Source organism: Ictidomys tridecemlineatus, chromosome 3 (assembly GCF_052094955.1).
Source record: "Ictidomys tridecemlineatus isolate mIctTri1 chromosome 3, mIctTri1.hap1, whole genome shotgun sequence".
Lineage (NCBI taxonomy): Eukaryota > Metazoa > Chordata > Mammalia > Rodentia > Sciuridae > Ictidomys > Ictidomys tridecemlineatus.
Window position 1 is genome coordinate 93,255,785 of NC_135479.1, and position 27,028 is coordinate 93,282,812.

General features: G+C 36.2%; 1 long non-coding RNA gene across 1 annotated transcript; it reads right to left on the reverse strand.

Annotated features, from left to right (window-relative positions):
- Positions 1-1,268: 1,268 nt before the first annotated feature.
- Positions 1,269-23,323, reverse strand: LOC120884330 (uncharacterized). Its single transcript, XR_013436565.1, has 2 exons — positions 23,193-23,323; positions 1,269-1,750 (listed from the first exon to the last, which is right to left on the reverse strand). It is a non-coding gene; the product is annotated as an uncharacterized LOC120884330 (long non-coding RNA).
- Between the last annotated feature and the right edge of the window lie 3,705 nt (positions 23,324-27,028).

Consider the following 27,028-nt stretch of genomic DNA (forward strand, 5'->3'; position numbering starts at 1 on the left):
TAATTAATTTTTAAATCACTGAATAGTGTTAGATTTTGTTTTATAATATATATAAATAGAATATTTTTTAATTACCTTATGATAGACATCTTAATTTTAATAGCTACTAAATTGCCCTCTCCATGCTTCTCTCAATTAGTAGTGTTTTTTTCTCTAGTATATGAGGCTGAAAGTTTTTTTTAACTGAAAAATATTAATCTTTAAAATATTCTTTAAACTGAGGCAAATTATGATTTTATTTTTGTTTTATTTCTTATAAAAATTTTATTGCTAACTGAATAATGCACAGTTTTTCCTACCCCGTATGTATTTTATGTATTTGTTTGGACTGCTTATTTATATCACTTAAATTTATGCTTTTGTTACTGTTATGGCTTTTATAATTGAATTTATTTTTAACAGATACACAAAGCAAAAATCGCACATATTAATCGATCACCGTGAAGTGTTTTGATTCATATGTACATTGTGTAATGTTTACATCAGGTTAAACATACTTATCTGCTCCAACATTTACATTTCCTTAGGTTAACAACTTTTAAAATCCTTTCTTTGAGCTTTTGTAATATACAACTGGGCATTATCATCTCTGGTCACCCTACTGAGCAACAGCACACCAGAACTTCTTATTCCTACCTCACCGTCATTTAGAACCAATTGATCACCCTTTCCTGCTCCCCTCCCCAGCCCCTGGAACCTCTATTCTATTCTCAACTTCTCTGAGATGGAGAGAGATGATGCAATACTTGTCTTTCTGTGCCTGCCTTATTTCATTGAGCAAAATGATCTCCAGTTCTGTCCTTGTGGTTGCAAAGGACAGGATTTCACTTTTGGTGTTCCACTGTGTATAGGAACCACACAGCCTTTAACCCTCAGCAGACAATGCTTCTGTCCCTTGGCTGTGGTAGACAGTGCTCCTGTGACCATGGCAATGCAAATGTCTCCTTGGTGTACTGATTCCATTTCCTTTGAATATACACTCAGTCATGGAATTGCTGGATCATGTGATAGTTCCATTTTTAATTTCTTTGAGAAGCCCCCATGCTATTTTCCATAGTGGCTGTCCTCATTGACAGTGCGGAAGGGTCCCCATGTCTCCACAGCCTTGCAGCACATTCTACCTTTAGTCTTCTTCATAATGCCATTCTTACTGAGGGGAGGTGAATCTCTCTGCAGTTTTGATTTGGATTTTTTTGATGATTAATGATGTCAAGCATATTTTAATATACCTGTTGTTCATTCGACTGTCTTCTTTGGAGAAATGACTATTTGGATCTATTACTCATTTTTAAATTTGGTTATTTGGACTTTTGCTATTGAGCTTTTGGAATTCCTTATGTATTCTGGGTTTTGACCCTTTGTTAGATGTTGTCTTCTCCCATCGTTTAGGCTGTGTCTCTTCACTCTGTGCATTGCTTTCTTGGCTGTGTAGACTCTTTATTTTGATGTATTCCCACTTGTCTATTATTGCTTTTATTTTCTGTGCTTCAAGGAATCTTGTCTAAAAAAATTCCTTGTCCATTCCAAAGTCCCCAAGCATTTCTCTTCTAGTAGTTTTGCAATTGCAGGTTCTCCGTTTAAGCCTTAATCCATTTCAAGTTGATTTTTTTAACTGTTAGGAGATATACTGGTTTCTTTCTTCAGCATGTGGACATCCACTTTACCAGTACCACTAACTGGAAAGCCTTTCCTTTCCCCAGTGCATGCTCTTAGCTCTAGATGTGTGGATCTTGAGGGTTTATCCAACTGCCTAATGGAAAATATGAGAAGATAAAGAAGTAAACCTAAGGAAACTCTAAAATATGAAGTCTACACACTTGCCATCATTGAAAATACAAATTATTCCCATTCCCAAACTCTCCAGAGGGACAACAAAGAGATTAAATCCAGGAAGCTTCCAGAAAGTCATGATCTAAATATGAAGCCACCAGTGTGTCACTATTTTGCTAACACCCCAGTTAAGATAGGGCTTCAATTCGAATAAGATTCTTCTAAGGATCTGTGTAGTCCTTGTTAAATGACAGGACCTCAGGATTTAAATGACTTTTCCCACAGATGCCTTAGAAGAGTGCCAATGTTTGGAAGAACCTCTCCAAAAGAAATGTATATGTGAGGCTTTCGTCCACTACAGCAAAGACCCCACTGAGATTAACCAAAAATTCACACTGACTGATTTTAAAAGGATGTATTGTTTATTGAAAGCCCTTTTAGTTCAAACTAAAAGAGGTGAACTAACCACAAAATAGAAAAGCCTTTGGACTCTGAACCACTGTGACATAAAACCAGACTCAGAAAATTACTCAGCAATTTATTATAGAAAACAAGGGTGACCAGATGGAGAAGATCAAGACTCAGGATGTGAGTTAGTAGTAACCGAACAAGTAAATGGGAAAATCCCAACCCCACTTTAAGGCCATGGGCCACTTAGGCTCCAACTAGAGCACAAAGATGCCTGGAGCCTTAGTAGTACAGGAAATCTTGGGGTGAGCGGACTTTTCGGGTGGTAACATTGACCTTCTTCTTCTGGTAACCGGATGAGCTGCCTCTGGCTCCTTGGAATCACAGTCACTCTAGTGAAAAGGCAGGAACTTTTAAGCTACCATACTATTGTCACTTCCATTCTCATTCTCTACTGTGAAAGTCACTTTCACTATCTCCAAACCTTTGGCAAATTTCCATGAAAAGTTTCTTCTGGTATTTGCTCTTGTGTTTGTGAAATTAAGGGAAAAGACCTGTTTGATACTTGAGGTCAGGTAGATAATCAGCCAGGAGCCATGACACATGTTTGTAATCCCACCAGCTCAGGAGGCTGAGGCTGAAGGATCATGAGTTCAAAGCCAGCCCCAGCAATATCGAGGCACTAAGCAACTCAGTGAGATCCTGTCTCTAAATAAAGTACAAAATAGAGCCAGAGATGTGGTTCAGTAGCGGAGTACCCCTAAGGTCAATGTCTGGAATCTGACCCGCATCACCCTCCAAAAAGGAGAAGACGTCAGGGTCTGATTACTAAGGGGAGATGGCTGTGCAGACTCTAGTGAGAAGGGGTACTTAGCAGAAGCACTGCCTCCTGAAGTTCACCAGAAGTAAAGGGATCGTCTGGGTGGCATGATTCTGAAGACTAGAATTGAATGATCCAGTCCTGAAATTGAGGGTGATTAAGCCAGCACTTTAGGAAGTCCTTGAAGAAGGCTAATTTACATCAGCAGTGTTTCTGGGAAGTTTTTCCATGTTAATGTGGATAATAGCAGTTCACATGCTGTTTATAAGATGCTTGACCAGGTATCATGGCAATATTTCCTTGCCTCCTGATATTCTGGGCAGAGTAGTAGTAATATGTATGTCACGGAATTAGTGCCATAATTAAAAAATTACTGTGAGTGTGTTGATTCGACAAAGGTCTTCTCTTCTAACCAGGCAATAAAATTAATTTCAAAACTGAATTTAGTGTAATGTTAACATGAATCACTCAGAAGAAAATATAGAACCCCCCCCTCAAACTTGGGTTTGAGAAGGATTATGTGCAAAAGGGAAGAAGACACTAGTAGGGGAAAGATTCATTTGACTTCCACAAAATTATAAAAGACAAGAAAACTTTTAGGTGGTACCTGCCTGTAGTCCAAGTGTCTTGGGAGTCTGACACAGGAGGACTGAAACTTTGAGGTCAGCCTAGGCAACTCAGTGAGGACCTAAACCACTTGGTGAAACCCTGTATCAAGTAAAATATTAAAAAGGCTGGAGGTGTAGCTTAGTGATAGAATGTCCCTGGGTTCAACCCCTAGTATCTCAGAAAGTATAAACAAACAAACTTTGATGTTAAAAATTTTTTAAAAAAAAAAAGAAGAAATGAAAGTTGACAATAGAAAACTTGCCAACAAAGAAACGGGCAAAGACTGAATTTATATAATTTACTTAAAAATCAATCTGAATTTTCAATAAAGTATGAGAAATGCTTAGCCTCAGTAACAAAGAAATGATTATCAAAATTCTCCCACTGAGACTATTTTGCTGTGGGAACTGGAACATTCCAAGCCAGATAGAGTAGGAAACGAGAGTGTTCTCACTTTGATGGAAAAAGCACAAATTGATGAAAATTTTCCAGACTATTGAAATATTCTCGAATCTAGAGAATAGTTAAAACCTAAGAAAATCTGAAAAATTGCACATAGATTGATCCAATGTACTACTTGAAAGAGTACATTCTAAGAAATAATGAGAGACAAAGAAACGAAGGGATTTTACAGTAATTTTAACTAAAAATAATACAGAGGTACAAATTGAAAATAGTACAATAGCTCAAATACAATACTGATATAATATCATGCTGTCATTGCAAACTATTATAGTGATAGAGTAAATGATTAAGCAACAGATTCCTGAGAAACAGAATAAAGGACAAAAAGTGAAAATGTAGGACACGATTCCAAAATGTGCCTAAGACAAAGACTGAAATCAAAAGTAACAAAATAATTGAATGATCTATTTTAACATAATTTTGATGTTCTTTAATTTTTCTATAGTTTATGAATTTTTTTACAAAGAATTTATATTACTTTGTCAATCAGGGAAAAAAAAGGGTTTAAATATTAGAATTGCTAAACATGTTGTAATAAAACACAGAAGATTTACAGAAGTTTTACAATTTCTATGGCAAACACTTTGATTTACAGATTAAATTGTTATTTAAGTGCATTGAAACTTGCTCAGCTGTGATAATTGAAAGTCTTGTTGTATGGCCCAAGTGCCCCAAGTAAAATTACAATTTGAGGGACCCGACTCTTGAATAAGAAATAAAAAGGGCATTCAGCTGATAAATTTCCACTGGTAATAAGAGATCTGACTTTTAGTATCAAAGTATATCTGAAAACTGCTGAACTAAAAGGTTACCTGAGTAGAAGAAGTCAGGTTTTGAGAGCATTAATTTTGTTCCTGTTGCCAAGACAACCATTTCTTTTCACTATATGTTCAGATGGTGGCTCAGGTGGAACCTGCCTTTTAGGATGTCTGGACTTCCCACCCACCCCCACCCACCTCCAGACCCCCATGGACAGAAGAATAGACAGAGTAAGAGCTGAAGAAATGGCAAGTGCTGATGGGGGATATTTAACTGTAACCTTAGCAAACTATAATCTGGCAGAATATCCACATCTATCATCAAGTCAATATTAAATAACAGTACACAGAATTTTATGTATATAAAAAAGTTCAACATTTACCTGTATATAGTTATGTAGATGGAAAATCAATTTTGCAAATATATTTTGAGTAAAGTTATTATTTAAAGTGTGTATATTTTAAATTTCCAAAATGTCTTTTAACTATTCATTAATTTAAAATGCTCCAAACATTTTTTTTTAATATATTATGACTCCCCAGTGAAAACTTGAATTTACAACTTTCTAGAAACTTAAAGCCAAACACATTAAGCCCATAATGGGATCTGTCTGGATTATCTCAAAGTGAATTTTTCATATTGCAAATATTCTTAGTTATGTTTCTAAAATAAGCACAGAGATGTAATTTCCACTTTGTCACTTAGATCTTTTTTGTGTGTGAAATTACTAAGATATACAATTTATAACAAAAAACACTTGTGAATAAATACTGAAATTTTGATGTGAATGAGATCCAAACAAATGTTATTTTGGATTCTGTTTATTGGAATCCTGAGTGAATCAAATAAGAGCCTCAGCACAGTTGACATTTTTAGAAGCCTGAAAGTCAGTATCTTCTTCTCTATCCAAGTTTACCCTACAGGGAAAGTTAAGGGCAATTGGGAACTTTATTATTTATATAGATAATGTTGGAGAATGTGGTTTATAGCTGTAGGCAAGTGAAATACCTAATATCACACCCCACATTAGGATTTAGACAAGAGATATCTCCCAAAATCTTCCCAGGTGTCTCCCCAGGTATAAGGCAGTGTAAGAATTCTCAGAGGCAAAATATTATGTTGTGAGAGGTGTTAATCTGATCCGTGGATTAATCCATAAATAGGGATTAAGGTAGGCAGGTCGGGTGTGGCTGAAGGCCTTTCTTCTGACAAGGCCACTTGTTGGTGGTGACTGGGGGTGTGCCTTTGGGGTTTATATTTTGGCCCTTGGGGAGAGAGCACTCTTGAGCTTTCCCATTGCCTGGTCCTGAGCAGCCCTCTTCTGCCATGTCCTTCTGCCATAATGCTGTGACTCACCTCATGCCCAGAGGTACAGAGTTGGCCGACCCTCACTGAACCTCTGAAAACATGAGCCAAAATAAACTTTTCCTCCTCTAAGTTGTTCTTGTCAGGTTTTTTTTGGGTAAAAGTGACACAAAAGCCGAGTAAACATACCTCAGAATTAAGCATATTTATGCATTCAAAGACAAGAGTTGTTCCAAGGATGATTCTTCTATGTCTAAAATTGCATTACATGGACAACCATAGTTAACTGAATACTCATTGTGGGCAACTGCCTCAGGTTTACAAACTTGCCAGTCGGGTAAGCCATTCCCTCTCTAAGAAGGGAAAATGAATGGCGGGGAGGGGAAAGGCAGGCCAGTGATGTCATCACAGTGGACTTTCCCCCACATGGATGAGAAGAGCATCAAGGGGGAGAAGTTCTGCCCTGTCCTGCATCCTGCAATAGGAATCTCATGAGTTTGCATTTATACCTAGCTTTTCAACCTCCTGGCTGAGTAAACCTGAGGGGAAAATTTTTTTTTTTTTTTTTTGGTCTTTCGTACCTCATTTTCACATTTGTAGTATGGAAATGAGAATAGTTCCGGTCGCCTCTAGAACAATTAATTAAGCTACCATAAAAATATTTGACATTTCTTAACATGGATAGATCAAAGAGCTTTTATCTGTTTTACTACAGCTACCAATACTAATGAGTAATTAAAAGCCCTAGAAAGGCAAATTAATGTGGGTACAGACATTTTACCTACTTATTCAAAGATTTTAGTAGTGTATGTTTCAAAAATTAATAGAATAATAATATATGATCTGTTTCTACTTATTATGGCCAATGAGGAAAAAAAATAACCAATTCTTACATAGATATTCTTAAACAAGTTTGTATCTTTAGAGTAAGTGAAAATTACATCCCTGTGCCTAGAAATATGCATTTTACAAACAAACTAGTTTGCATCTTCAGCTGAGGCAGAAAAATTCAAGGCCTTTCTAAAGGAGAGCTGGGTGTGTGAGAGAGCACATTGCTGATACAGAGGACCCATGTTGTCTGTGTGTTTGTGTTACCCCCACATGGCTCCAAACACCTACTGCTCAAAGATAAGTGGGAACACAGGATTGTGCAAAACAGCAATTTTCGTAGCTAAGATAAATACCATCTTTAAAAAAAATGATAAAATAGGAGTATGATTGAACCCAGTCAGAATGGGGAAAGAAATTTAGTGGATTTTTATGCAACAATTCGGAAGAATTCTAGACCCTGTAACAAGTGCACGGTGTGTGTTTACCTCCTAGAACCCATGACCTCTGCTTTCTAAGGGAATTTCTTTCTCATCCTCCCTTTTCCTTGTACCATGTGTTCATCAGCACTGATTTAACACACCGTCATCTAAAGGACGTGATAAGTTGGTGTTTATATCTGTCAAGGGACCAAGGAGATGAAAACTAGGTATCACCAAAAGATGTAATTTTAGGTTGGTGGATACTCCTGCATTTTTCTTAATTATTTCTGACAGTTTATCTATTTCACCATGAGCTTCCTTAGAGACTACAGATAAAGAAAAAAATGTTCTTCGTGACCCAGGAGAAGAAATACATCTTCTCTTAATAAATCCCACCTGAAATCTTGTAGGGGAAGGGAAGAAGGAGTAACAGTTAACATTTATCACTTGTACTGTTTCATTTGCTAAACTCTTCTTGGAACCTGAAAGATAAGTTTCTTTTCAGCCTGAAGGAGATTTGAGATAAAAATGTGAGGGTCTGAGAAAAAGACTTTTAGATAACTAGGTAGGGATCTGTGCCAGGGAAAACTGAAATGTGAAAGCTAATGCTCTATTGGGCCTCGTCCTAAGCTCTCTGAAGAGGATAGCATCTCGTCAATGGGCGATTGCTCTGCTTTTAGCATGGTTTTTGGTGCACAGTAGGTATCGACTAAATGTACCTTCAAATACTTTGGATTTTCACATGGTAATTTAATTAAGATACCATGAACCCTCCCAGAAAGGAATATGTGAAACTACAACAACGTGCAAGGTACAAATGAGTCCACAGAGGGAGGATCTCTATGGTCCACCATTCTCGTTTGTGCCTAGTGTGAAAGGTGCTATGGTAAGCAATAGAGCATGGTGTTGAAATCAGATTTTAAAAATTGGAAATGTTAAGGAAATATTAGGTGGCAAAGGTAAAAAAAAGTTAATCTCATAGATGGTCAGTGTTAGCTGTCCCCTGCTTAAAAGGGTGTGAAAGATGGCCCAAACTCATCAAAAATGGCCCTAGCCAACTGTGCCCTAGGTATTGATACATTTGAGTAATCCCTCCTTTATTGAATCTAGACAGGCTTGAAGTAACCAACAGAATGCAGTAGGAGTGCTGAGCAACTGTTAGTGGCAGGTCATAAGAAACCTAGACATTCTTGATCTCTTAGAAGGAGCAATCTTAGAGATGCTAGCCACTGTGAAAAAGCACCTGCCTTACTGTGAGTCCAGGTTGGACTCAGGGAATTTGCACTGGAGAAAGAGGCACCCACCCTATCTCCTCTGGTTCTAGCCTATCAGCAGAGGAAGTAGACATGTGAGAGAAGTCCTGCATCTCAGACATGCAGCCTAGTGCACCCTCAGATGGCTCCATTTCCAGTTGCCATCAGACTGTTACCAAGAGAATTCAGGCAAGAATTAGCTGAGCTCCTTCAATTCCTAGAATTAATTTTGCGATGGTTGTTAAGTGGTCATAGAAGCCAGGACAATTTCTTAGAAAGTCATCAGACTATGGTAGAGTTCATCCATATTTGTGGATTGTTATTTATTTAATGGAATACCAGAGAATTGTTAAACAGTTTTTTAAATTTTAACATGGAGCTAAACCAAATATAAAGTAGACATGCCAAAGCATGGAATCCATCATAAAACCTGCTGGGACTTGAAATGAGGTGGTTGAGGGCTGAAGAGATAGCTAAGAGGAATTTCAGTTGCTCTGAGTTGGAATGCACTTACCGTGTGCACCAGGGCCAATAGGATACTGAGGTTGAAAAGATGAGCAGCCTTTCACAGTGTAGGTACCCAGGAGTTCAGGTATGACTTAGAAAGTCCCTATACTTGAATTTAATATTTAGATTGGTATTAATTAAATAAATGCCTCTTTTAAATTATTTTTATTTCTATATGGTGGGTTGAGATTTCAATTTGTTTGATTTTCAATCATATGATCTTATGTTAAGAATATGTGGGGCTGGGGATGTGCATCAAGTGGTAGCGCACTCGCCTGGCATGCGTGCGGCCTGGGTTTGATCCTCAGCACCGCATACAAACAAAGATGTTGTATCCGCTGAAAACTAAAAAATAAATATTAAAATTCTAAAAAAAATAGTAATAATACGTGGATGTCCAGTATTAAATATGGTTTATCTTTTTTTTCCTTCCTGGTGTGTGTTTGGGTACATGGATCAATCGAGGTACAAGATTTTCCTTATTCTGTCTGACAGGTGACATAAAGCTGAGAGACCAAAAGGATGATATACCTATGAACAAATATTTTACTAATTTTCCTCTTTGTTTAGAGGCTGAAACTAAACATGATTACAAAGAGCTTCAGGAATTGATTTGAAATGAAACAAACAAAAAATACTCATTGGAGACTATATTTTTCAGCCTGACTGGTTTTATCAACAAACTCATTCAAACATTTTTCCCCCAATTCTAAAGGAGTATCCATTATCTGTTAAGGAGTGTAGGGGATATACCCGAAAGAAGGCAGAGGAAGCCTTTGTCCTGAAGTTTAGTGGTGGAGCTGGGGAGTAGGGCAAGAAAACAGACAAGGATGTAGAGGGTCAAAGTCAATCTCCTTCAAGAAGCCAGATACTGGGGCATGTTAGAACTTCAAGGTAATCCTCACGTATTTATTGATTGAATGATCTCAGAGATAGTATTCCATATCAATCAAGTAATAAAAGCAATTCATTTCTAAACAGACAGTGTATGCACATTTGATTTCAAAATACATACATGCATGTTCACCCATATAATGCTTATGTATGTGTTCATATATGTATATTAATGAATAACATGACATCTTTCCTGAAACCTGACCTTTCATTTGGATTGAAATTTTATCTTAATTTCACCCGTCCAAATAGACACCAAAAGGTATCAGTTCTGTGAAGCATTTCTAACAGGCAAACTGACTTTATATGAGTTTCTAGAAAGTCATATAAAGAGATGACCATGTCTTGTTCTCTAGTCTCTTTCATGGTCAGCACTTGTTTTTAAAAGGCCCAGTGTTTCAGTTCAAAATCCCCCTGCATAGCTCTCAAAGGTCTCATTCCCTTTGGTTGCCCCTAAGGAATCTCATCATTTTCATCTGCAAATTAAATTCTCATGACATTTTTCCCTTTAGTAAAAACATCACTAAACCTCCAATCTCACAGCTTTACAACCTCAGAGTATTTTTCTTTTAACTTTTTGCCCTTATGTCAAATGAGCTGCTAACCTCTGAACACAGTCATCTTTTGTCTTTTTAATTTAGGTCATTCTTCTATCTCCGAAATTCTGCGTTCATAATCACTGATCTGCACCACCCCATCCTCCTGGGAATGACCAAATTACTTTTACCTTTCTCTTGTAGTCATTAGCTTCTAGCATACCTGATTATAAATGCATTATTTACGTTGTTTACTGCATGTTTTTCCCTGCCAGAAAGAAATTTCTACCAGGATGGTAATTTTGAAGTATTTCAAGCAACTATGACACCACTAGTTGCATAGTAGACCTCACTAAACATTTATTGAATAAGCAGAAACTGGTGTACTTATGTCATGCTGCTTTCTGTAAGAATTTAAAAAATATATTTGGCCATAATTTCTCCTGTCTCTCACTTTAGCAAAAATTACTTCTACCCAATCATGTGTCCAAGATGTTTGCTTGAGAGACTGTATTTAGGCTTCTGTTTCACAGGCCTGCAATGAACTAATGATTTTAGTCTTTAAAAATGTAACTCTAAACAAATGTCAAATGTCTTCTTTGATATAAAGAGAGCCACTAAGAATAGAACAGGAAGGAAGAGCATGAGGAAAAGACTAACAGTAAACTAAGACGAATGGGGGGAGAGAAAGGAAGAGAGAAGGGAAAACATATGGAAATGGTAGGAGACCTTCAGTGATACACAAAATAAAAAGAGGTTATGAGGGGCAAGGGGGTGGGGGGAAAAAAAGGGGAGAGAATTGAACAACAGCAGAGGAGGTAGAGAGGGATGTTGGGAGGGGAGGGGAGGGGAGGGGGGATAGTAGGGGATAGGAAAGGTAGCAGAATACAACAGTCACTAATATGCCATTATGTAAAAATGTGAGTATGTAACAGAAGTGAGTCTGTATTATGTATTTGGGGAGTTCAAAACCCAATTGAGTCGAATGTATGAAAGATGATATGTCTTGAGCTCTGTAATGTTTTGAACAACAAATAAAAAAAAAAATGTAACTCTATCCAACTTTAGCTCTTGAGTAAAAGGTATCATTTAAATGGCAGATCAGTGCTACAGTCTCACATGACAGGTTTGTTTTTTCAATGGATCTTATGGGCTTTCTATTTCTCTCACTATTCTTAGGTTTTTAAAATTATTATTATTATTATTATTATTTTACTTAGCAATGATTTCTCTACTCTTTTGTCTCAGTTCTTATAATTCTATCTCATTACCTCTTTCTCTTTGCATGTTCCTGTACTTAAATCACAATATGCTCCCTGCCATGATGTTCTGCCAAATCACAAGCCCAAAGATAGTGGAACCAAGGGGACCCATGGGCTGAGCCCTCTGATACTATGAGTGAAGATAAATCTTTCCTTCGTTAAATTGATTTTTCTCAGGTATTTTGTCACAGCCACAAAAAGCAGACTCACACAGGAGGTCCTAATTAGCCTGAGTCATAGACTGAATTAAAAGCTAGTGAGGTCTGCTGGCTTGATACTTGTGCTCTGAGATGGGTGAAAGTCCAGGTAAAGGTTTGTTGAGGACCTGCTCATTTTTTACAAGAACTGTACAGTGGAGAGGGAATGTAGAGATCATCTCATCTTCTTATATCCTGCATATTATAATATGCAGAAGTTGAAGCCCAAAGAGGTTATGCAACTATATGAGTGCATATTACTTCATTAGCTGAAAGTTCTTATCACATATAACCCAGTGTGCTATAATTTGATATACGACCCTGCTCTTCCTATCCTGTATATTTATTACTTTCAACTTGACATAGCCTCTCATTACAATTCTGTTGATGGTAGCTTCGTGTACAGAACAGTCACTATGATTGCAGTATTGGCAGTTTACAGCAATACTTCATGATGAGCTCATTTATTTATCACCTTCAACTAAGAATACAAAAGCAAGCAAAAAGATCTCTAAGCTAAATTTTCTGTTTCTGCTGCTGCACTATAGTTCTTGGGTTGGGAAATCAAGTCTGGAAGAGTTAGAGAGAACCCTAAATAAATTAAAGAAAAACATTTTGTTCGCTTACACTCTGTCCAACAAGTGGGTGATTTTTCATGCCTTGTGAAAAAGAAGAAATAAAACATAAAGAAATGTGTTCAAAATACCATGACATGGCTCAAGAAGCAAATACCCTTGCAATTGCCACGAAGTAGAACATGCTAGGATTCTGGAAATGTCATTTGTGGCCCTTCCCAATCCCAAATTCTCCAGGGAACCTCCTCTCCATACATAGAAACTATAGCATATTACTGTAAACATTTATTATACTTCCCATTGAAAAGCAATGCATGTTAATTACATAAATTTGAAGAACAGCAGAAAAATAAAAAAGAACAAAGTTAATCACACTTCTATCGCTGTTCATATTTTGTTATGCTGTTTTTTTTCTGTTGTCTTTTTGTAACAGCTTTACCGAGATATATTTCACTACTGTGCAACTCATCTGTAATAAGTATGCAGTTTAAAGTTTCTTGGATTTTTCAGTTATTCTCACACACTGAAAGTGTATTTGGAGTTGTAAAATCATTACCATGGCTGCATTTAGAACATTTTTATCATGAAAAATCTCCCTGTCCTTCAGCAGTGGAATCCCTACTTTTCGCTCGGAACTTCAAGCCCTAAGCAATCCCCATCCACTGTAAGTCTCCGCAGACTTGCCCACTCTGGACATTTCATATAGATAAGATCATAAAATATAGGATCATCTATGACTGGATGTTTTCACTTATCCCAACTAACAGTGGAACCATGGAAGAGAATAACTCTTGGAAACCCCAAAAGTTATAGACGTGTTGGTGTATAATCAGTATGTTATTCTTGATAGCTATGTAGTATTCCATTAGTATGAGCCACAACGTACCACATTTTGTTTATCCATTCTTCAGGTGATGGACATCAGTTTTACAGTTTATTTTTATGTCCAAATATTCAGTTAGACATTTCACACAAAATAATTCACCCTGTGAAGTGTAACTCCAATGAACTTTGACAAATTTACCCACTGTACTATTTGGTCTCACTGTTTTTGAAGTTCATGTCATCTTATGACCAGTTCTTTCTGTGTCCTGCTGAACTAATTTTTCCCTACCCCCAGGTCCTGAAAAAGGCTTCTTACCTGTGTCCTAGGATTCCCAGATCTGTACTGTGTGGAAATTGTATTTTTAAAAATGTTTGACAAAGGTTGAACTTCTTTTTTGTTTCCACGTGGGTATCCAATCCATCCAGCGTTCTCTCTGGAACACGCATGTCTTTCTCCAGAGCCGGCAGGGCCACTTTGGCTGTGACCTTTGTGCCCTGTGCCCAAGGGCTACTCTGGGCTCTCTGCTCTCATGGCTGCATTGATCTGCCTTGAATCAGTCCCATCCTGTTCTAGTTCTGATTTTGCACAGGAATCCTGAGCATCCAGCAGAACAAGTCCTCCTTCCCTGCCTTCTAGGATATCCACTGAATTCCATCCTACAAATATCATGTAAATTTTTAAAGGAGTCATTAATATATGCAAAAATTAAAATATATTGGTATTTCAATGAATAAATTGATTAACTCAAAGAGAACAGATACCTCCAAACTATTAAGTCTTCCAGATGGAGAATATTGCATATCTTCTATTAGTGGCATATTCAACGATTTTATTGTTTTATGGTTTATTTTAAATAACTCAGATTCATCCTTTGCTCAAGTTATTTATAGGCCTCATAACATTGGTATTTTTGAAAACTATATTAACTATTTAGTTTTTTGATGCTTCTGAGTAGAAAAAGCAGTGGATTTTTAAAATTTAAAATTTATACTTCATTTTGTATCCAATGAAGTATAAAAATCATTGCTAATAATTTACCTGTAGACACAGTTGCATTTTCCATGAGTTCAAATAATATGTTCTGAGAATAATGATAGCTATATTTCTTCTTTTAGTAATTTTATACCTCTTTATTTCATTATCTTGCATTACTACACTGAATAAGACCTCCAAGTATAGCATTGAATAGAAATGTTAACAATGAACACCTGTAGACACTCAGAAAAAGAAAGTTTACAACATTTTACCTTAGTATGCAATATTTGCTGGAGATATTGTGTTTGTGTGTGTGTGTGTGTGTGTGTGTGTGTGTGTTTGCAAGATCGAGTGTGTAGGAATTATGTTCCATAGAGGACTCAGCCCCTCTAAAACCATAAAACTCAGACTCTTATTGTAGCCAGTGGCCATTTTCCCTCTTGAAAAATATGCCCCTCTGCTGTTTAATAAAGCATCGCTGATCCATTGAGATCTGCCGCCATTTCTTTTTCTTTGTGTATTCTCTTTCATTTATTTTCAGTATCTAAAAAATTATTTGGAATTTTTTTTCAAAGAGAGATTCATCTTGGGGCTGAGGAGATAGCTCAGTGGTGGAGAATGTACCAGGCCCTGGGTTCAATCCCCCAGCACAAGAAAGGGGAGGAGAGGTAAAAGAAAAGATTTGTCTTATCTTCTCTGTTTATTGTGTAATCATTTGTGTCCATTGGCATACCTTCAGAAATATTTGTTTATATATAGTTATATAAACAAATATTTGTTTATAAATGTTATAGTGCTAGGTGTGGTTCAACTCCACATAATTCATTTGGTTATTCAGTGTACAATATGTTGTTTTAAAATATGTATGCACTGTGGAAAGTCTAAATGTGGGGCCAATTAGTCCATGTGTTACTTCCAAATTTTTCCTTGCTTTTTGTGTGGTGAGAATACTTGAAGTACCCTATCTTGGCAAAGAATACAGGTATATTACTATTTACTATTGTTATGGTTTCTATATGAGGCTTCCTCCAAAAGATCACATGTGTGGAGCAATGCAAGAAAGTTTTGAGATGAAATGATTGAGTTATCAGAGTTTTAACCAGATCAATTAGTTAATCCCCTGATAGGGATTAACTGGGTGGTAATTGTAGGTAGGTAGGGTGTGGCTGGAGAAGGTGGGTCCCTGGAGGCAGGACTTTGGGGTATGTATTTTGTGAGTTGAGCTTAGCTCTGTCTCTGCTTCTTGGTGCCACTAGAGAGCCTCAGTTCTCATTGCTGTAGAAAGGTATTTAGGAATGAAGAAATAAGTGCTGAGTGTGCTCACTGGTATGATTTTATTAATCTTATTTTTAATCCTACCTGACTATCTTTGTCTTAGAAACGGAGAACTCAATTTTATTTTTAGTGTAATTGATATTGTATTGAGATTTAAATATATTATGCTTTTTCATTTCTTATGTTATTTTAAATATATTATGTTTTTTTCACTTCTTATGTTATTTTCATTTGATTGAATGCCTTATTGTTTATGTTTCATTAATGTGTAAGTCATGAACCACCTATGGAATTCTAGTGTTTACCCTAAGTTTAAAGCATTCATTCTTGACTCATCAAAACTTAATAAAACTCCATATATTTTCCTTTTTTTTTTTTCTGGAATAATGCGAAATATTTCTAACACTTTTTCTTCATTGATTACTCCCAGGCTGTTTCTATTGCTTTAGACAATCTATTTTCATTTAACTTTATCCATTTTTATTTATCTAGGTTTTGGTTTGATTTTGTTTGTTTATATTTAGTTTATATTATTAGGGGTGAACTCAGGGCCTCATGGATACTAAGCTCTTTCTTCATTGTTCTTTACTTTTTTCTGCATATCTGAGTTGCACCTGAGAGGATTCCCTTTGATGAACTTCTGCTGGTGATGAATGTTTTCATCTTTTCTTTTTATGCTAATATATTTACTTTATGTGTATGTATATATATATATTAATATTTATTTTTTAGTTGTAGTTGGACACAATATCTTTTATTTTATTTTTATGTGGTGCTGAGGATTGAACCCAGGGCCCCGCACGTGCCAGGCGAGCGCTCTACCACTAAGCCACAATCCCAGCCCACTTTGTGTATATTTTTGAAGGATACTTTCTGTGGAAATAGAGTTCTAGGCAGGTTGGTTTGTTTGTTTTGTTTTTGTACCAGGGATTAAACTCAGTGGCACTTGACCACTTAGCCACATCCCCAGCCCTATTTTGTACTTTATTTAGAGACAGGGTATCACTGAGTTGCTTAGCACCTTGCTTTTGCTGAGGTTGGCTTTGAACTTAAGATCTTCCTGCCTCAGCCTCCCCAGCAACTGGGATTATAGATGTGCCCTACCATACCTGGCTAGGTATTTTCATTCAGGTTCTTAAAATGTTTCATTATCACTGACCAAATTATATTGTTATATTGTGTTCATGTACAAATATGCAGCAAAAAACACCACCACTAATGTACAACTATAATGCTACAATAAAATAATGTGGGAAAGATGTTTCATTATAAAAAAAAGAACAAAAAAAGTTTCATTATCTTCTGACTTCTATTATTTTATTGTTAAGTCAATTGTGAGCAAATTGGTAATTTTTCACAGGCATAATGTTCCTGCTCCTTGCCACTAGCTGCTTTGAATCTTTTCTGTCACTGGTTTTTCAAAACATTTAACATGATTTTCTAGAGGTGTGTGTGTGTGTGTGTGTGTGTGTGCGCGCGCGCACGTGTGTCCTATTGTAGTTTGTGAGGATTTGTGAATTTGTGGTTTGTAATTTTTGGAAAAGTCTCACCCAACAATTATATTTGAAATCATTGCTTTAACCTTCTTCCCCTCTAGATCTCACCTCTGTTCCTCCTCTTTTCTTTCTTTTTTTCCCCTCTTCTCTCTCTGCCTATATCCTTATCTATAACTGTTTTATATTTCTACCTGTATCTGCATATATATGAATCTACATCTGAATTGCGTCTTTTCCCATTTCCCCTTTTCTGTTAGAACTTCACTCTGAATATTTTCTTTTGATTTATCTTCCAGTTTATGAATGCTCTCTTCAATTATGTTTTATTGACTAATAAATTTTTCATTGTTTGTGATACAATTTACCATAATTTTTATATCTAGAATTTTGTTCTATTTCATAGTTTTAAGTTCCTGAGCATCACTGTTAATTCTCTTATCTGAAACATAAATTGCAGACAGGGTACTGTTTGTAACTTGGTGTTCCATATTGCAACAATCAATCAATCTGTTTGATCAACTCTTGATTCTCTCACTTTTGATTGCTTTTTCTCAATGTATATGGAATTCATTATTCTTTATGGTCAAATATTTATCGGAAATCTTGTAGTCATAATTGAGATTTCTAGGTGGAATTTACATTTGCTCCTGGTAGGTAGTTAGTACTTTTGCAACCCCAGATAACCTAACAGAATCTAGAATTGGAGCATACGCAAACTTTAGCATTTTCTAGGGAGAATCTTCTTTAAGTTCCCTCATTCTTAGATAACAGCCTCTCGGGGTCAGAGTGTACTTATAAAAATGTCTACTCCCCACAAAATCATGCTTCCTGGACACAGGAATCCAGTGTTGACCTTTGTAGTTTGGAAACTTTTATAAGTATTAATTAGGTTATTAACTTTAAAGTTTGTGACTCTGGTGTAAAAGTGACATTCCCCCATACACTGCTTATTGGCCTGCAGAGTTTGTTTTTCTTTATTGCAACTTGGTGTATCTTTCCTGCATTTTTAGTTCTCTGATGTATTCAAGCAGTATTGTTTTTTAAATGTTTCATATGTCTTTCTCTTTTTCCTCACTGGAAGAACAGGTCAACTAGATTATTCCCATATTACTAGAAACAAAATTCTACACCTGTGCTTCTTTATTCCAATGAACAGTTAATTAAAAAGCAAAATCTGACTTGGTCACAATTCAGAAATTTCTTTCATACGTAAAGATGCTATTTGACTATGATTGGGGTACATGCTAATAAATAAACCCACTCTAACTTGGAATATCATAAGTTGAAGATGCGTTTATTACACATAACCTACAAAGCATTACCCTTAGCAACACAGTATGCTGCATTTGTTAACCCTGGCAGTCACGAGGCTACATGAGAATTGTGGTACAAGAGTATCCAACCACATACCACACCAGCCTGGGAAAAGATTACAATGTGAAGGACAGATCCTATTGAAAGCTTTTACTTCATCACTTTGACAACACCATAAAATCAAAAACTTGCAAGTTGAACCATGGTGTAGACTGTCAACACAGTATATAAACATAGGTATTGTTTTTTGTAATGAGATTATCTTTTTCATAAGAATATTTTAACTTGTTTTTATGATTGTCCACAGGTTCAATGTCCAGATTTTAAGGGTATATATCACTTGGGTTCAGATTAACACATCTCTCGTGTTCAACGGTCAGGTTTCCTATATATGAATTATTAGTTGAGGATCAAGGAAGGTGATTTACAAAATTTTTCCATGGCAAATTTCATGTTAAATTAAAAGTTCAAGGTGCTTTGGTAACATACAATAGAAACTATTATGATTGTCAAAAGCCTCAGGCAATTCTGAGACCTTAAATGTGGAACTAAATGCAAAGCTTTCCCAGGAGCATGAACTGTTTGAATAATCTCCAAACATTTTTATACAGTGAGTCTCTCCACTTTTTCAATCTTGGAGTCCTATGAACAAGGAACAGCAACACTTGACCTTTTTTTACATAACATTTTACTGAATATGTTCTTTTCTAGATACTGTTATAGGTGCCTTGTTTGATTGCCTATTCATAAGAATATAAATACTATAATTTTCATATTTTAAAGAATTTAACTAACTTGCCTAATTATCTTCTGAGTCACAAAAATATGAGTAATACTGGCCTCACTTTGGAGGACAAAACAGGCTTAAAAGTTGAAATCAAGTTCCTAAAATCATAGAATCACAAATGGTATGAGTCTTTCTTTGATGCAACATTATATCTTTCCATTTGGTTATAGCCTGTTATCAAGAAATTCATAAGAAAGAGTTAGGATAGAAAAAAAAATAGAATTCTTCTGTTGACCACAAAAGAATGATAAAAAATTAAAAGTCGCCTTTCTACTGTGTTCAGTTTTTTTTTTTTTAAAAAACAACATCTTTAGGATTCTGATTTCTATGGACTCCAATCAATTTTACAACTATGTTAAAATGTACAAAACACCTAAGAATATAATACCACAGTGATCTGCATATTCTGGAGTGGAACTATTAAACCAAATTGCCAGACATCCAGAGAGTGACACTGCTGAAGGGTAGTGACAGCAGCCATTGGTTAGTGACAGTGCACCATTACGAGGCCATTGGTAAAACGTCTTTTCCACATTGGACAGGTCTCTCCAGGGAAACCTTAACATTAAAAATATATGTTATTATTTAGTTGAGCAAAATCCTTTTTTTGTAAAGGTCAAAGGAATTATGTAAGCAATCAGTAGTTCTTGCTAAGAATAATGCTAGAAATCCCCAAAAGTTAGACTCTAGCCAAGTTTATAAGAATTTGGAGTAGTCTCTAGTGTTATCTTCACTGTGCCCTGTGACTAGCTCCCGAATATTCTTTAAAAGTCACCTACTCCCACAGCTGAATTTGATTTTCATTTCAGGTGAGTTTTTCTCATTTATGATGAAGGAAATTTTGGTAACCTATAACTGAGCCAATAATTCCAGTAATTCTTGTGTTACCTTACTTATTTGGAATCTCATTTGTAAACTGATGTTTGAAAATCACTACCTAGTCTAAACAATAAACATGGTAACTGTTTTTGTTGTTGTTGTTGTTGTTGTTCCCTTCATGAAATTATGAACACAGAATTCTCTAAACAATTATTGTTAGATGCTTTATTTTATGATATCAAATGATCATATTTGGAGGCATATTGGGAATCAAACTCAGTGCCTCTTGCATGCCAACAACTGCTCAACCACTAAGCTACAGCCCCAGGCCTCATTTAATTTTAACATTTATTCATATTTTGAAGACTGCCATCATGAGTGTAATAATATATTAAAATTATTCTTTTCAAATTTAGCATTGTGAGACCCTCTTGGATAGTTATACACATTAAGTCTGTTCTCAAAATCTGCAAGTAAAAATTATAGAATGTCAGTGTGCAATTACATGTAAGTGCTTTTTCCGCTAATGTAAATAATAAAATGTACCTGGGCTGTTATGAATGCAAAACTAAACTATTGAATACTGAGTTATTTGGTAAAAATACATTGATTCAAAAATTACTAGGAGGGTTTTGTGGGGGGGGGAGTACATGTGTGCATATGTGTGTGTGTGTGTGAGATAAAGTGACAACTAGGAATGGGTACCAATTGTTATTAAAAGATGGGATGGTACCTAAGCAGAAAATTCTCTTACCAGGCTTAGTGCACCATGGTGGATATATCTAGTATGAACCAGGTAGAAGATAGAAGTCAGCACAAGTAGTGGGTTCCAGAGACAGATGGAAGACGTACATAAGCATCTTTCATACCAGCCGGTAAAGTAATGCAACCTGAAAAGATGAGGGGAAAATACGGGGACTTTGCGCACTGAGATAGCCTTAGGATTCTCACATTCTAAATGTTGTCCAAACACTGAATATTTGATTATTGTGCTGTGTAGTGTTTTCGATTGATTGAGGTTCTCTACTATTTCTTTCTTTTGTGTTGCTAAGGGCAATGTGATTTTTTTTTTTTATTTAGAAGGTAGAGATTTTTCTATCAAGCAACAATGTGTGGGGTGAATTACACAATAATTTTAATGCTTCACCTCCCTGAGACAGTTATTGCCTTAAGTTATTCCACAAGGTCATCTCTTGATCCTCAAAGCCACCCCTCAGGCGCAACTTGTCTCCCTCCCTGCACACCAACCTATGTGGTGAGGTGAGGTCCCCTCAGCCCAAGTATTGGCATTTTTATTTTTTAAAACCAGATTTTCTGACTAAACTCTATCCTTTTTGAAGTTATTAGAATGCAAACAATACTTTGTTCCCCCAAATCCAAGAATATTTACACTCTGAGTGCGGACTCTTCCATGTGCATAAAGGTTGCCTAATCAAGTCACCATCACCATAGCGTGAGTCCATATTCAGTGTCGTTTTTGTCTGTTCCATCAGTAGCGACTCTATTTTACTTCTAATTCCTTGTTTCTTATGATTTCGTATTTCTAGTAATTTGCAAAAAGACTGAGTAGGCAGTTACACATCAGTGAGATCAAACCTCTTACAAGAGCTCAAGTCTGTGTGTGTAACCTCAAAACACCCTGCTTTGTCCTTAGTAGTGCTATGTTTGCACCAAACCATTACATATATTTTTGGCTGTCATAGAATGCCTGAATTTGGACAGCCCTTGGGAAAAATGTATGTTAGGAATGCATGTTTTTGGTTTTTTTTTTTTTTTAGTATTTTCTATATTCCTTCATGTTTCTATTTTCTTTTCCCAATCTATTTCATTCCATATCACATATTTTTTTTCAAAAGACTGGTTATCATTTTCTAAGTATATTAATTGATCACCTTGAACACAAAATACGATTTTATTTAAAATTCAGACGAATGGAGCCAAACACTAAAACCTCAAGTGATAGAGCGTAGATTTTAGCTGCCTTTCTTTGTGTCCACCTCAAAGAACATCATGTGTGTGGTTGCCAAGACTGCTAACCTATGAATTTCTTGTGGAAAGAAACATATTTGTTTTTGTATGAATCTATATATGTGCACCTGTTAATACACATATAACTACTTTTATGCATCCCCACAAGTATACACACACTAGTGAGTGTTTGTAAATATCCCTGAATAAAAACATTATCTATCTCCTCTGACTATTCTGAAACGAATCCTAATTTAAAAGAATTTCAGTGTGAACAGATTGATCTTTAACTCTTTCAGTATACAGAAAGAATAGTTAATTGAAGCAGAACATCAGAATACATATTATACAAAATGATCAGAAGTCGAATAACTATAGATCTTTCAGCCAGTTCCACATTAAGATTATTAGCAGCAGCAACCACCTAGATTTGACTCAGGCATCATTTGCATGCTATTATATTGAATTTTAGTAGCAGCACCTAAATTAAAGATAATTAAATTTTTTAGTATAGCAATTTGTTAATAGCACTCATGAGTAAAAAATTGTACAAACTGATAAAACGCAACACTTTTTTTTTTAATCTCAAAGTTATTTGCCAACAGGAAGTTAAAAGCAAAACTATATGCAAATGGGAAAACTATACCAACTAACTACTATATTTAAATGAAATCTATTTACCTTTTATCCAGTCTGAATAGATGCTTTTTAATTATTGCTAATTGTTTAAGATGACTTTGCATCCCCCAGAAGATTTAGTCTGAATAAATTTAATTCCTTTAAAGTCTCCTTCAGTTACAGGCAAATACAGTAAGAAGCCCCATAGGTATGGCAGTAAAATAGTCATAAAGGCAGAAGCATTTAAATGAGCAGAGCGAGGAAGTATTCCCCGAAAGAGGAAGAAAAGCTATATGGCTGGAGATGCAAGAACTGAACATGAAACACACAGTCGAAGCATTTAGGACGACTGTGGAAAAGGTCGCCGTTCACTTGCTAAGGAATGTGCAGGGGCCCAGTACAGCCTGTGAATGGTCCTTTCACAGGTCACGGCGTCCATTCAGCTCACGGACATTGTTATGACCCGGCGGAAATAGATGGGCCTAATTAATATTCTGAACATACCTGAGAGAACATTCTTAAGGAAATCATCCTCTGGTGGTTTGGAAATGAAGAAAAAAAAAGAAAGAAAGAAAGAAAACTGAACAGTAAGCATTAAAAATTGGATCAAGATAGCAAAGTCAACTGCTCTCAAAGTGTAGTGCCAGCTGCAAACAGAAGTCTTGTTTGTGTACGTTTTGTGGTGCAAGTGGCTGTGCCTGGGGAAATAAAGTCGAACACAAGTTTGAATTTACTGGTAACAATGTTCTCCCTATTTCATTGAAAAACAGGCAAAAGTCAGCTGCAGAAAACTTGTCATACATGCCTGCAAATTCAGATGCTAACAAATAATGAAGTAATTTATGAATCCTGTATTGATTAATGTAAAAAGTATACAATGAAAATACTATCGAGGAAAAAATTAATATTTAAATGAAAAAAGTAAGAATGCCAATTTATGAAGTATTTAAAATATTTTCTAAGTAAATTATTAATTTAAATGTTAATTTTCTGTATGTGATTAAATCCACATTTCTCATATGAATGCTTGTGGTTTTTTATTTTGAACACTTATAATGTTATTTATGCAAGATCAGCTATAACTCATAAAAAATTCACTGTTGCATATTGGGATATTAAAATCATCATTTTGAAACACAATGAAAAATACTTGACTCAAAATAAGGTCAAAATACAATATAGAACAAATTTCATGAGCTACTTTAGTATTTTCTGAGGAGATGCTCCTAACATATGTATAAAATGCATGTCTTTATGAAGAGATAAAGGATTGCTATATAAAATGTCCAACACGATGTAAGTACTTATTGAAGAAATTAACTGCTAAAGTCCCTATCTTATTTAAATACCTACATTTAGCCAAGTAATTCATTCTGCAATGAGAGTCAAGTGTTTGGTGCTGGAACCTAATACAGTCCATATAAAACAAAATCCCCGTGGAAATGAATGGAGCCATTCAGTTCCGAGACACAAAAAGCTGTCCTTTCTTTGTGTGGCTACTTTAAAACCCCTTGATAGTCTTTTTTCCTTTTTATGGTGCTTTCGATATAGATGTTTCTCTACTCAAAAAAATCACCAACAAACTACAAGTAGCAAATACCTAAATATGTACCAGATGTGCAAGTGCTCCCTGGGACAGCTAGATCATGGACAATTAACTGTCATGCCATCCCTGCCTGTGCTTGTGCTCGCTCCTGTAGTAGGCACCTGTGGCTTATTAGGAATATAACCAAAGTGGTAACACGAATTCCAGGTTCAAAGGTAACCTGGGAAAAATCTCCTCTCTCACTTCTCGAGTGTTCCTTTAAAAAAAAAAAAAAAGACAATAAAATAGGATGTAGACAAGCAATGGATGAATATCATTCAAGAGAACTATTACCAAGGATCCCATCCCCTATCTTTGTCCAGTTGTAAGTGTATATCAAGTCAAATGATCAAAGGAGGATTTGACAGCACTTCCAAAGTGCTAAGTGCAAGAGCTGGTCCTTGTTTGTATTCTATTGTGATTCAAACAAACTAGACCAGTTGTGAACAATGCCTAGGAAAAAAATCAAGGAAAATTGAACACTGGATACTTGATAACACTAGATAATTATTAATGTTTTAGGCGTGAAAATGATATTATGGTTTTGTTTTTAGAAAGTCTTTTTTTTTCTTTTTTTTATTGTTGGTTGTTCAAAACATTACATAGTTCTTGATATATCATATTTCACACTTTGATTCAAGTGGGTTATGAACTCCCATTTTTACCCCGTATACAGATTTATCTTTTGGAGATGTGCACGGGAGTATTTGTAGATGAAATGGTGTGCCTCATGGAATTTCCTTCAATATAACTGGCATTAAACAGGCAAAAGTCAGCTACAGAAAACTTGTCATAAATGCTTGCAAATTAATATGGTAATGAGTAATGAAGTAATTTATTTGTCATGTATTAATTAATATAAAAAGTATACAATGAAAATACAATATTGGGGAAAATTAATCTTATCAATGTTTTGAGGATGAAGTGGGTGGACATATTGCAGTGATCTTAAAAATATGTCCCCAAAATATGTCTTTTTCTTTCAGGAAGTGGAGATTTATTCCTCTCTCCTGTGTGCAGGCATTTAGTGACTGAGTTCTAAAGAACAGAATGAGGCAGAAGAGACAGTGTCTGATTTCCAAAAGGAAGTCTTGAAAAGCATCCAGGCTTCCTGTTAGTCCCCTGAGGGAACACAGGGGGCACGTTCTGAGAGTATTCCAGCAGCCCTGGGTGGTGGGCAGCCCAGAGCCTGTCAACTACTGGGGAGTGGGCCTCCTGCCAATGGCCATAAGGAGAGACACCTCGGAAGTGGATCTGCTGTCCAGGTGGCATGTCACCTCTCAGCCAGAGCCACAGAGCCAGGTCTTTGTCAGTTGCTGACCCTCAGAGAATGAGATTATGAATACTTACCGTTTTAAGCCACTGGGCTTTGCTTTTAGTTTTTCATTTCTACCCTTCTTTCCTCCCTCCCTCCCTTTTTTCCTTCTTTCTTTCTCAGCAATGAGTAACATGTGCAGCGCCTATGAAGCCAGATTCACTCTGATGAGGTTTCAAGGCAGGATAATGAAAACATCAGGGATCACCATGATATTTTTATCTACTTTCATGTATATTTGAATAATTCTGCAATAAAACTTTAAAAAACTCATTTACATTTTCTCTATCCTGAAAAGATCTACTTTTGATGGTAACTATGAATACTTTAGTTAATATTTAAGAGCTTTTAATTTTTCTAAAAAAATTTGTTTAGACTCATTAACTTGATTTAAATTAGGCTTTGTGAATTTTCTTATTTCTGATACATTTACATGGAATATAAGACAATATGATATTGAGTTTTATATAGGAAATGAAGGCAAAACTCAGTGACCTGTGCTTGCTATATTTGGAGATTGGTGGCACTCAGACTTTGGACTGAAATGAAGCTGTATGTTTTGGAGGGAGGAAGGCAATTTTCCGGAGGAATGATCAAGTACCAGCTCTCTCATGTAGATTTGTCTTGGGGAGATGAGTACTGGGGATTGACCCAAGGCACTTTACCACTGAGCCATATGCCAGTCCTTTTTTTAAATTTTTTGAGAAAGGGTATGGCTAAGTTGCTTTGGGCTTAGCTAAGTTGTTGAGGCTCATCTTGAACTTGAAGTCCTCCAGCCTTAGCCTCCTGAGTCACTGGGATTACAGGCATGCACCATGTCTCCCAGCAGCCTTGTTTTATAAACTGTTCAGAATAGACACAAACACAAATGCAATTGGTCATGAGTGGATTCTACATTGAGAAATAGTGAGTGAAATGAATGAAAGCCATACGAGGGGACCATTTAATCAAACTGCTAAGCTTAAATTGTAGATTTGAAGAACGAACGTGGAGCTGTGTGCTTGCTGAGTGCGCTTGCTTAGCATGTGCAGAGTCCTGGGTTTGGCCCCCAGTATCTCAAAACAAAACAAACAAATACAAATCGGCAGAATCTCAAGCTTCTGTAACAGGAAGGTAGCAGTTAGAAGGAAGAAAATCATGGATGGAGACAGAGGGGTGTAGTTAGGAAAGGAAGCATCAGGAAAGCCAAGGGAGACAGGTTTGGGACTGAGGAAGTCAACAAAATAAAGCACAGGGTTGGAATTCAGCAAAGACTCTGTAATGAGAGCCCAGCTGATTAGAATGAGCAGGGCAGTTCAGGTACTGCTTGGGTGATAAGAGCTTGCATCCAGGAATGAGGTAATACATGGCAGGAGAGAGTAGGGAATGTTTAGGAGAAATAGTGACGGTAGAAACATCCTAACCCTGATTAAGTAAAGAGCCAATCCCAAGAAGCAGGTG